At 39.0% G+C, this 11711-nt stretch overlaps 1 protein-coding gene and 1 long non-coding RNA gene across 30 annotated transcripts in view; one reads left to right on the top strand and one right to left on the bottom strand.

Moving 5' to 3' along the window:
* Positions 1 to 11711, top strand: part of MEF2C (myocyte enhancer factor 2C) — a 139169-nt gene continuing 127458 nt past the window's right edge. For 6 of the 29 annotated variants that reach the window (XM_074570744.1, XM_074570737.1, XM_074570751.1 and 3 more), the window contains exons 1-3: positions 457 to 648; positions 1935 to 2044; positions 10406 to 10504. The gene's annotated coding sequence lies outside the window, so the exon portion shown is untranslated. Of the gene's footprint in view, positions 649 to 1934; positions 2076 to 10405; positions 10505 to 11711 lie in introns of all 29 variants that reach the window. The other 23 variants (XM_074570738.1, XM_074570748.1, XM_074570741.1 and 20 more) reach the window with 7 other exon arrangements.
* Positions 25 to 9618, bottom strand: LOC141736497 (uncharacterized). The gene is made up of 5 exons (XR_012584978.1): positions 9527 to 9618; positions 7608 to 7770; positions 5331 to 5446; positions 1821 to 1923; positions 25 to 899 (listed from the first exon to the last, which is right to left on the bottom strand). It is a non-coding gene; the product is annotated as an uncharacterized LOC141736497 (long non-coding RNA).

The raw sequence follows: 11711 nt of genomic DNA, 5'->3' as shown, positions 1-11711 counted from the left end.
AGTGAAAAGAAAGGCAATCAACTTTAATACTTAACACAGTTTAATAACCTGAATTGAAATATGTGTGTGCTGTATTTCCATTAAAAAAAGTTTCCTTCCAGCCACAATTAATAGAACAAAACCCCGTCTTGTTCAGAGATTATTCTTGGAATACTGTAATTTTAACATCTATGTAAAGGAGGAAAGTTTTTTGCCACATGCAAGCAACTTGGCCTTCCTTCTTCTCGAAGAAGCGATTCCTGGATAAGACGACCGATTTGATATTTTCCATTTGAACTCGCAGCGTACTTGGAAGGGGGACGGCAATGCTGTGTTCGTTCGCCAGCGCTGACAAAGGTCTGCTTGTCAGTGATACCTTTTACAGCTAAATTTACTCGGGACTGACAGAAGCAGGTGCCCCTTGGCCTGCCAGACACTTGTGCGCCTGCATCACGCAGCCTACAGGTCAACATCCAAAGGAGAAAAAGCCTGGGGCTGCCGAGGAGAGGGTGAGTGAGGCAAACACAACCCAAACTGGGGGGTTTCTCTTCAAAGCCAGCTGGTCTGGCTTTATTCTACAGGAATTTTTTTACCTGCCAGTTTGATCAACAAAGCCCTCAGCAGGTGCTGACGGGTACAACTTCCTGGAGAAGCAGAAGAAGGGCGCTGGTGAGTTTTAATAGAGAAAACTATTAAAAAATTATTCTTAAGTCTTTGGAGTTGTTCTGCTTGCCGCGGCACTGGCTCGTGGCTTGTGGCTATGCTCACAAAGCTTTCTTCAAGAGAAAGCAGATAAGCTTTGTAGCATGCTTCGCATTTTATTTGATACGGTGCTTGATTTTAGCTTCTGTTGCCAAGAAAAGTTTCTTGAAAGTGACTGGGTATTTATAGTTGGTTTCTTTCAAACTGTTTCTATGAATCTGAATGGAAAGAACATAGAGGATTACATACAGCAACACCAGAAGCCAGACAGCACTGGGGGTGTAGTCTGTGCCCCCCATCTGCCTCTGTTAAAATAAATGAGTTATCCTGGTAATTTCCAAATAAATAGAAAGGATGTGTTGTCTGTAGACTGCTCCTGGTATTTGGAGCTTCACCGGACATTCTTAGAAACTCCTTCTGAACATCAACATAAGATTACTTCGTAATAACTAAGGCAGTGAATTTAATGATCTTTAGAATGTCTCACAAAAGTCAGTAATCAAAGGATTATCACACAAAACTGTTGCATTTCGCTTAAGTAAATTACAAAACAGAGGCTACATGAGAGCACTGCTTTGCATGCTGCTTTTAAAATATATAATGAATTTACACAATTTTTCTTATTTTAAAACCACAAATTATGCCCGTGTGTGTATTTTTTAATTTGCGTAAGAGCTGGGAAACTAGATGAAGGGAAAAGAAGATTTATTTTTCTAGAATAAGATTTCAATTAATGTGAAAATGTAGGAAAATGTGACCACATGTTAAAATAAATATTTTGGAGGGGAGAAAAGCATTTTTATTATGATTTCTATTTCAAGAACTCATTCTTTTAACTTTGTTTCACAGTATTCATTACAAATTGTTGTGTTAAATTGAAAACATTTATTTAAGCAAGTAAACAGACAGAAAACTTGACCATATGAATCTTTTTCAGTAAACAGATTCCATATTCACAATTCGTATGCACACCATAGAAGACACTAATGGCAGAAAGAAAGGAACCATACATCAATATACAGTTAGACTATTTCTGTAGTGGATATTCCCCATATGTCAAAATAAATGATTTATCAGCAACGGACAGCCTAAGATTAGGCTGAATAATAATACCTGAGACCGTTTTAAACATCCCTGACCTGTGACTTGTTTCAGCTAGGTTCCTTGGTGGGGGACTGGTACAGTTGACGGGGAACTCCGACCTCAGCAGAGGTAGATCAGGCCTTAATTTTCGTCCATTTTCTTCATTATAGGGACAAAAGCACAGCGGAGATTATTTTTGTTTCTGGAATGTGCTATATGAAAATAATCACAATTTTATTTGCTGCAAGAATATTCTACTCTACGTGAGAATAAAAGACCGGTACGATAAAACATTACTAGTCAAAGAAAAAGTAAGCCTCTAAATACAAAAGATATTTTCTCAGATGAAGTATGAAATGTAAAACAAAACAAAAACCCTCAAACTAGAGCTGCCTTTAAACTAAGCAATGCCTGTAAAACATCGCTGTTTCATGCATAACATTTGTAATGTATGGAAACCAAATCCCCTAAACAGCCATTAAAACCAAGCACTGTTAAATCCGAAGACAGTAAATAGTAACGGCAGTTCCTAGAGTTAACTAGACGTTGTACGTGCTACACTAACCAAGAAAAACATATAGCCCTTGGTTTACAGCCTTTAATTCTGTGAGTTAAACTGTGAGTTCATCAGCATTTTACTGTATTGATTTTAAAGGCTCAGAAACAGTAATTTATGTGACAAACTCCTGGATACTTTTATGAAATTCCTATTAAGTTAGTCTACATTTCACTGCATTTGTGAAAAAGAGTATTTTGTAAAATAAAACTTCAGTACAGAATGCTTTACTTTTCTAGAAAAAGATTGTTTAATGTTTCAAAAGGTAGGGAATACATGCTAGGTTATTCATAGCATTAAACCTAAATGAGTGCCCTTTATTGGTCTATTTCTTATTTTTCTCATCATCAGACTTCAGCACATTAAGTTAAATTCTAAAATATTTCTATTATGTATAAAATATTGAGAGATTAAGAAATAGAAAAACCTTATTTAATTCACTGAAACTTTACTAGTATGTCAGTCAGAAACAGAATAAGACCTAAAATGCCTGGTACACTAATTTATTTCTGTACTAACTATTCCCCATTAACTAAGAGCTCTGTTGTCTGTTTTGTAAACTAGGGCAGTTTATTCTACAACTATCTTTTTATCTCTTTTATTTTGAGAAGCTACAGTCTAGCTCAGCTTTCAACCACATGTTTGTCTTTTCCAATAAATCCAAGCTTTAGTGTCAGGAAGACATCTATATTAGTTATTCCATAGTGCGTGTAAATATAAAATGGGATTTAACCACAAAGCTTTGGCAAAAATCGCAATTTATTGACTCTATGTTGTGTTCTTCAAAAGTTAATTCAAGGCTTTTCATACAGTGTTACATGGTATTTTCAAAGCATATTGTGCCTTCTCCTTTCACTCACGCTGTTGAAAACTGGACACTTTCCACTGAAGGCAATGAAGTTGCATTTAAAACTGAGATAAGAAGATGAACTGCATGATAAAAATTAGGGGAAAAAAAGTAGGGACAAAATGCCTTAATTACTGCTTCATATATGAACATTTAAAATATGCAAATTTTCCATTTTCTATTTCTATTATAAATTTAAAGTTTATGTGTGGAAATATATACACACCTGTGTATATAAAGTGTGTGTATGTAGATATATGAGTATGCAATATACACTTTATAGTTATTTTTCCCTTGGTACAGTAAACAAAATCATATTCTACAAGATATATATCACTTTCTTCATGGACTTTTAATAATTCAATTTTTTTTTGTTCAAAATCCATTGGTTATTGGTCTAAGAGCATGTCCCTGACAATCAAAGGAACGTTAGGAAGTAGTGGGGAATTCTCCTCCTAGCCACTCTGCTGGCAAAGCATGGAGCTGCTGCCTCAGCTGGGGGCTCCACCAGCCCTGAGCTGTCCCAGTGGCCGCAGACGGACTGCGAACTGCCCTGCCACTGCTCCCCACCCCTGCACCCCACTGTGGCCCACTCCCATGTGAAGACACCCCCGGCATTCCCATACCACTCCCCACGACTGCATGCAGCTCCTCCCTGCTATCCCATTTCAAAAATGCTGCTGCACTCTATGATTCACCATAAACAAGGTAATAAAGACTGGCCTTGAGCATATATCCCTTGTCACAATGTACAGACACACAAACTGTTAACCGAGTTGTCTTCTCCAATGGAAGTGCTAACAATTTGTCACATAGTTAAATTGGGTTTTGTTCCTTCGAAAGCAATTAGCATTATGAGGCAAGTCCTAAAATCACCACTTAAGAAATTTTCAATAAAGACAAAAGCAACAGTGCATTCTATGCCTGACTCTAAAGGCACTGGATTCTAAATCAAGTTCAATAAATACAGCTTACAAAGGATAGACATATAGATTTAAGCTAGGGTATACTGGTTTGCGGTAAACATAAAATAACTGCATAGAAACAGGAATCACTGCTTCGTTCATAAATATATAGAGAGAGTAATGCTAGTTCTACATATATACATAAAAGTTGTGCTCACAGCATATGACATTCAATCTAATGTTAATGCAGCCGATGCACTGTTCCCTGAAACATGACAGCATCTGTCAGGGCAGAAAATTAAAAGCTGAATAGTATTTTACACAGCTGCTAAGGATTAATTCAGCAAAACAAACCTTTCTGTACCCGGGCTGTTTGATTTTTGGGTTTTTTTGTTGGTTTTTTTTTAATTAAAAAAAAAAGCTCTCCCCTAGTAATTTTCATCTCTTTCTACTTTCTTTTATTGCTATACCAATAATGATAAGGAAGTATACAAAATCAATGGTTCCTACAGTTTTTGTTATAGATATCTGCAGCATTCATTGTTTTTTTCTTTGCTTTCTGAAGTGGTTGGGGGATACTCTCTACCCAGTCTAACTAATAGCCCTTTCCCCAGTATCAATCCATCTCCTGAGCTTGAAATTATTCTAGAAGAATGCCTGGTGATAACAAATTAGGATCGTGTGCAATAATTATAAAAATTAATGAAGAGTCTACTAATGTTGAGAAAAATAGAAGAGATTGTGAAATAATCTATTTGTATATCAGGAGATAGTTCCTACCCTTGGAAAGATATGGCTATCCATTTAATTACATGTCCTTGCACTGACTGACTTCATTAACCATTCTATCCTCAACCACTATGCTTTTGATAGCATTTTAGATCCTAGGCACATACAACCTCACTGAAATGAGATTTTGCGTTGTATTCTTCCTTAGAAATATGAGGGAACAGGCTCACACTTAGGCTCACTTAGGGCAAAGAAGCACATGTTCCTTGGTTCCTGGGGGAAACTATTCTTTAAATAGTTTCAAAACTGCTGGGTTTAATCTGCAGAAAGGATGCAGAAACTCCTCATTGAATCTCACTTTAATGCAGAAATTCTTAACTTGTCTATCCCCATTAGTGACAGTCCTTCTTAAATTTTTTCTGCCCATATGCCTTTTGCCCCATCATCTGAATACCTGAATGTCTAGACCCCAAAAGACCACTCGGTCTCTACAGCTAGAAAATCTTGTAACCCCCTTTCAAATATGTACCTGTTCTCCAGCCCTTTCTCCTTTATCTGAGTCACAGCCAAGAGGACAACTACGTCATGTCCAGAGACACTAGTGGAAAGGGGCTTTACAGCACAGACCCTCAGACTGCAGTAGATCTGAAAGGTAAAGACAAATGATAGTGCTACCGTAACATATGTACATAATTCTTACTGAGAGTTTAAAAACGGAAAGGGTAACGACATAGTTGATGGGTCAGTTCAAGAGGTTTCAATGCATATTTGACAGGAGATTAACTGATTAATAAAAAAAGAACTGAAGTTGTCCATGTATGGTCCTTATTTGCCTGACAAAAACAACAATCCTCGATTTCAGAAACTTCTTCTATTTAGTAACCAGGTTTCTTCTCCTTTAAGCATGACCGTGTAGCTATCTGTAAAGTCATGGCTGAAATCAGATCCTGCTGGTCTGATTGGTGCAGACTTGCACAAAGTAACAGACCAGAAATGGGGACTTAAATCTGCCCATACCATGCAGGAGCTGTGCAAAGATGCTCAAACTAGATCACAGGATAGCAACAGTAACTTCAGATGAAATACATCTAAACCAAAGCACATATCCAAATACGACCTCTGAGGCTTAGTTTCCTTTTAACCTCAGTAATATCAACTTTTTGAAGTGCTTCCATGGGAAGAGTTATAACCAATGACATCACAGCTGGAGGATCATGGAAGTTTTAATATAGACGAACGTAAGTGGCACAAGCACATCTAAAAGCTGACCCAACTATTGTGCAATTACATTTTATGGCCACAGAGGTTACAAGTTCTTCTTCACTTATCAACAAGAGCTGTCAACCTTCAAAAGGCCTCTCTAAAATGTCTAATAAAAGTTTTATATTAATTATTGTTTTGATAATAGAAATATTAGTACTACAGCAGCACTTAGAAGACACATTTATGGATCGATGCTCACATTTGGAGCTGTTCAAATGCAAAACAAAAACAGGAATTTAGTACTAAAGTTCACAAACACTTAAAACCAGTGCATTTTCTCAAAATGTCCAGAGACTAACCTATTAATTCTTGATATCTGCATGCAAGCATATCTATGTATAAAACAGTTTGCCAACAATACCTTTATCCCCTCATTCCATGTACTCATCTATTGCTATCGTATTTTGTACTCAATTTATGCTGCAAATATCATACAGCATGCTCCGTTACAACAGGCAGGATGACTGACCTTTAAAATTTGCGTATCATTTACTCCAACTTTGGTTACAGAAAGTGGTATGCAATTTGAAATAGAGGCAAATTGTCAGAGAAATAGCCAAAAAGTTGGGTGCTTGTCTAAAATTATGTACCAAACTCTAGTATGGAAAACTCCTGAGAATTGGGTTTCTCTCAAAAAAAAAAAAAAAAGGCAAAAAAAAAAAAGCATTTCCTCTTCCAGTTGGGAATACTGTAAGAGCAGCCTTTTATGTGGTACGTTGGAACCTGTATCTCTAGCCAGGACAGGGAACCATAGTGGCGTTCAGCAAGAGGAGATGAAGTTGACCAACGTTTTTCTACACTTAGAACAGGTTTGATTTGAATTTTGTTTGAATTGTGGCTAGGGGTCTATCCAAAACAAATCTCTACTTTGCTTGGCCCTCAAAATTACCATGAATTTCATTGTCTACACAGATGCAGATGCTGATCTAATTTGTAGCAGCTGCAGAATACTTAATTAAGCCTTTTCTGGCCATCTATGGCTGTCTGCTTCTGTATCGCATCATCATGCAGTGCAAGACAGACAAATGCTTGAGTGTCACACAATTAGCAAGGGGGTGCAATCATATTTTTTCTTTTAGGTTGTGTGTTTTTTGGCAAAATATCTGAAAATATGACAATACCTTAGTCAGCCGATTCCATTTCAGGAAAAGAGAAGCCTTAAAAAAATCTTTCCTTTCCCTTCCCCCAACCTTTCACAAAATAAAGGGAAGGAAGATTGTCTTTATTCAACTGGGGACAATCACATGGACAAAGAAATGTGGTAGCAGGAATGAGAAAGGTGGTCCTTACTTAAAATGCTGATTCTGAAACTTAATTTCTGGGACCCTTCCTTCTTGGAGGGAAGTAGGGGGAACCGTCCTAGGAGAAACTTCTTTTGAAAAGACCAGCTAATGGTGAAGAGGTTTAAACCTTCTAAAGCTGCATAAATTAACAACGACATACAGTTATCGAGTATAGAGGTTGTGTGAGATACTGGAAGACAGATAAAGATTTTAAAGACAGGGACTCACAGTGATGTACTTTGCAGTTGGCAGGAACCTACCTGATCCCTTCTGTAAATTCAAGTGGCCCCACAGCTGCTCCGATTTAGTCCCTGTTTGGACATAGGCCCTTCAGAACAGAGTCACCAAAGTACAGCAAAACTCCCTCCAGAACGCTCTTGTGTATTGGCAATGGAGATATTGTACTTCTTGGGTGAAGGGCTGCTTAATAATCAAAGCAGACTTTAATCACAGTTGTATTAAACCATACGGTAAATTACACTTCCACCAAATGCCTTGCTTTAAAAAAAATCTATATCTAATGTTTCTGAGGCATATGAAGATGCAGAATAATCAGACTGATGAACAGCAGTTTGTGAAAATGACAACATTTCCAAATTATTCTTCAAATACATTCCTGTACTTAAACCCTATTAAGATGGAGAATTGATTCCAAATTTCCACTCTAAGCTCATATTTGATCTATTTTTATATTTTTGCATAGGAAAAAAGCCCATTTAGCTTAAAATTTCACCTAATTAACTTTATGTCAGAAGAGATTGGGGGAGGGGGCAGAATTGAAAATAGTTTGCCTGATGAGACGAAAGTTTTGCTTGCTGATTTCTGACTAGCACTGAAGAACTTCAAAACCCTCGATACATTTCTTCCGTGCAAGTCTAGACTCACATTTTTGGAGTCCCTAAATCTCAACGGGGGAAAGGTTAGTAGGTTAAATTCTTCCTTTAGTTACACTTAAGTTAAGATCATTGACTACAAGTGTTGTCCCCCTAAAATACCTCTGTGTATATATAAAGTATATACACTTCGTGGAACATTGTCATAGGATGATGAGCACATTTGAGTATCTTGCAGGGAGACAGCGTCTGGTACAGGAACTGGAGTTACAGCATATTCAGAGATTAATTCTGAGGCAGGAATAGGATCAGGGTGGCCACTGACGTAGGGCCGAGCTTCCATTTTAGGGTTTCATTTGAAACCTATCAGAGTGCATTGGATTTCAGGGGACTTTGGATGTGGTGCGTGAGCTCCAGAGCATCCCTGTTCCATGCCAAGGACCAGATTCAACATTTCTATAGCTGTTAACTCCTTCGGATGCTAATTCAGCCTCATTTTTCAGGCAAATGACAGGCCTTAAGTATTAGTTTATTTCTGAAAAGCATGTGTGGCAAACAAAAAGAGTGGTTATCCCTAGCTCCAGATCTGATTCTAATATTAGCCTGTGTTGTCATTCATAAAGTAATAAATACTATTTTTACACTTTTTGAAAAAAGAAAATATTTGCCTATGAAGAAGTTACCTCCTATTACTAGTTTTAAAACACTGTTAAAAAAAAGAAACAAAACAAACATTACAGTTAAAAAATTCTTTGATAAAAATAATCTTTGGACAACTGTTTGTGAGATATTTAAAGGACAATATCAACTTGCAAACTACAGTTTCAGAGACTGCCTTTTGTAACAATGAAACACTTCAGATTACTAGAATTGGATCAGTTTAGCAAAACAAACAAACCCCTTTTTCATTGTTGACTTAGTGCATTTGGCAGCCTTTTCCCCCAGCTACAATCAGTCTCTTCCCTGCAAAGGCACTTGAAAATATCGGCAAGGGAGCACGACAAAGCCTCACTTTTTTTCTTTAAAAAGGGGGCGCTGAGGGGCGGAGGGGGCGGGGGTAGAAAAAAAAATCAACTTTCCGAAAGCCTGGAAAGTAACAGATACTGCCCCAGATTAGTCTACCTCTATGACCCGAGGCCTGCTGGCACCGCTGGGCTTTGCGGACCGTACTTCAGCCTCCCAAACCCTCATTTATTCCAATTTACACCATCGGCCCCGCTTCCCCCCCTCCCACCCGCCCCAGCGCCTTCCCGCCGAAACGGGGCTGAGGCGGCTGCGGCTTCAGCACCCCCGGGGCGGCAGGGGGGGGTGCCGCGCACCGCCCCCGCACACGCGTGGCAGCTTACCTCCCCGCCGGGGACGGGGATAACGGGAACGGGGGCCGGGGCCGGGGCCGATCCCGATCCCCGCCGCCGCCGCCACAGGCCCCTGAGGCGGTGCCCACGCGGGGGCGGGGCAGGCGTGCGGCAGCCGTTCGGCCGGCGCTGCCTGAGGAGATGGCGGGCGGTGGGCGGCCTACCTGGCCCCGCATCGACGGAAGTCCCGCGTCCTCGGGAAATAAATCAGTAAATACATGAGTAGAAGCTCGAGGTAGCGTGTGTCAAGGGTGCGAGGGGGGTAGAGACCCCAGCGGAGCGCCCCGACAGAGCGCTTGGTCTGTTCTCAGTGGGGACAGCCCTCGCCCCTGCCGCCACAGCCACAGGTGGACAGGGAAAACGGCGTTTTGGGTTAAAAAAAGATTCTCCTTGTGTTGCCTGCGTCGAGGCAGGCCCGAGGAGATGCGTCCCTGGGTGGTGGCACAGCATACAGCTGTCCTTAAAAGACGGAAGAAATTAATATGCCAAGCTTTTAACATTTTACCATTTGTCCTGGCTTTTAAAATTGACATTTATTAAACAATGAGACAGCCACGTTTTCTGAAATGCACGTAAAAGCATAAATAATTTTCTAAGTACCAATTGGAGGGCGAGTACAGCCCAAGATCAATAGTTTTGTAATTTTATTGATAGCGTAGCATCCCTAAGGTAGGATTCAGATGGAGTTCATTACAGCTTCTGAAAATGTCAAGTTACTTAAAAGTGATATTCCTTTTAGGCCTAAGTGCACATCAGTAAAGACTAGTATTCTTTTTATAGAAATTGTTTCATAAATCTCTTTGAATATATTTAAATACTATAGGTTTGCATTTTAATAATACACTACTTTTGTGCTTTTAAACATCTAAGGTGCCGAACAAGAATTGTAAACTGTGAAGTAACTACTATGGGAAAGATTAAGTAAAGCATTGGAGGCGGATGATTTTGACAATAAAGAGGGTGTATGTGGTGAGTGTTTAATATTTATTGCATTTAATATTACAAAGTACTATTTATTGTTTTCGGATTTAATGTTAAAAGCAAAGCCTGGAGAGCAAGCTCTGCTGTATTATGTACTTACAGGTACACCTGTGACAAAGGCTTTCTGTAATAATTGCTTGATGCATATAACACCATTTTAGTAATGGCATGCCATTTTATTTAAAGTTCGTGTGTCAGCTGTGCCTACCTTGCAAATATTTTTTTGTAATTAAATGATTTTGCGAAGAGCCATGTACATTTCAGCTCTTTGCAGTGGTTTACAAAGCATTTAAATTGTGCTCCTGGAATATATATCCTATTATCTTTGAAATTATCTGAGTTTACATCTTTTGTTCATTATAAAGGCATATGGATTGAGGGAATATTCTGAATGAATGAAGAACAAATACAGTACTGTTGAATAATCTTGTGGGGTAGATTAATCTATAGCCTCGATTTCTCTCAGGGTGGGTTGCTGTGGCAACCGCCCCAGCTCACTTTAAAATAATTTTGTAAAGCTTACTTCAAGCGCTGCACCCAGCGTGGGCCAAGTTTAAAAGCAGCCAGACATGGGAAGAAGTGTTATACTGTGTTGCTCTTACAAGATAGGGAGGTGGTGGAAGAGAGCGAGGCGTGGAGTGGAGTGGGGTTGAGCAGAACTTTAAACAGAAAATAGAAACCAAGCCGCCCCAGGGTTAAGATGCAAAGGAGGTGGATCATTTCATAGTAACCTTACTGCTTTTCAGTTTAAACGCCATTAAAAGATGTAAGCTGGCAATCTTGTTTCTCCTAAGGGAAAGATATGCTCTGCATCCACAAAAGAACAAAAACGGACTTTGATAATCGTCTTCAAAGGAATGTTACCTTGAGATAATCACACTTGTAAGGGAAACAGATACTTGGATACACACTTCACTCTTTCATAAAACTTTGGAGATCTGATTTTATAATTATTACATTTGGACTGATGTCTCATTGTTTAAAACAGTGCGTGCCTCAGGTGGTGGATTAAGGAAAAAAAAAAAATTTGTCAGCAGACCTACACATGACCTGTGACCAGCAAAAAAGAGTCTATTTGAGTCTCATGCCAGAAATTTGAAAAGGGTGCATTTGTGGAGCATCAGTACAAGTACAGACACCAGAACAAAGGTTTTTCACTGTTTGAAATTATTCCAGATTTTAAAATTAAATGCAG

Source organism: Larus michahellis, chromosome Z, assembly GCF_964199755.1.
Source record: "Larus michahellis chromosome Z, bLarMic1.1, whole genome shotgun sequence".
NCBI classification, from domain to species: Eukaryota; Metazoa; Chordata; class Aves; order Charadriiformes; family Laridae; genus Larus; species Larus michahellis.
Note: the sequence above shows the minus strand (reverse complement) of the source record. Positions and strands in the feature narration are given on the sequence as shown.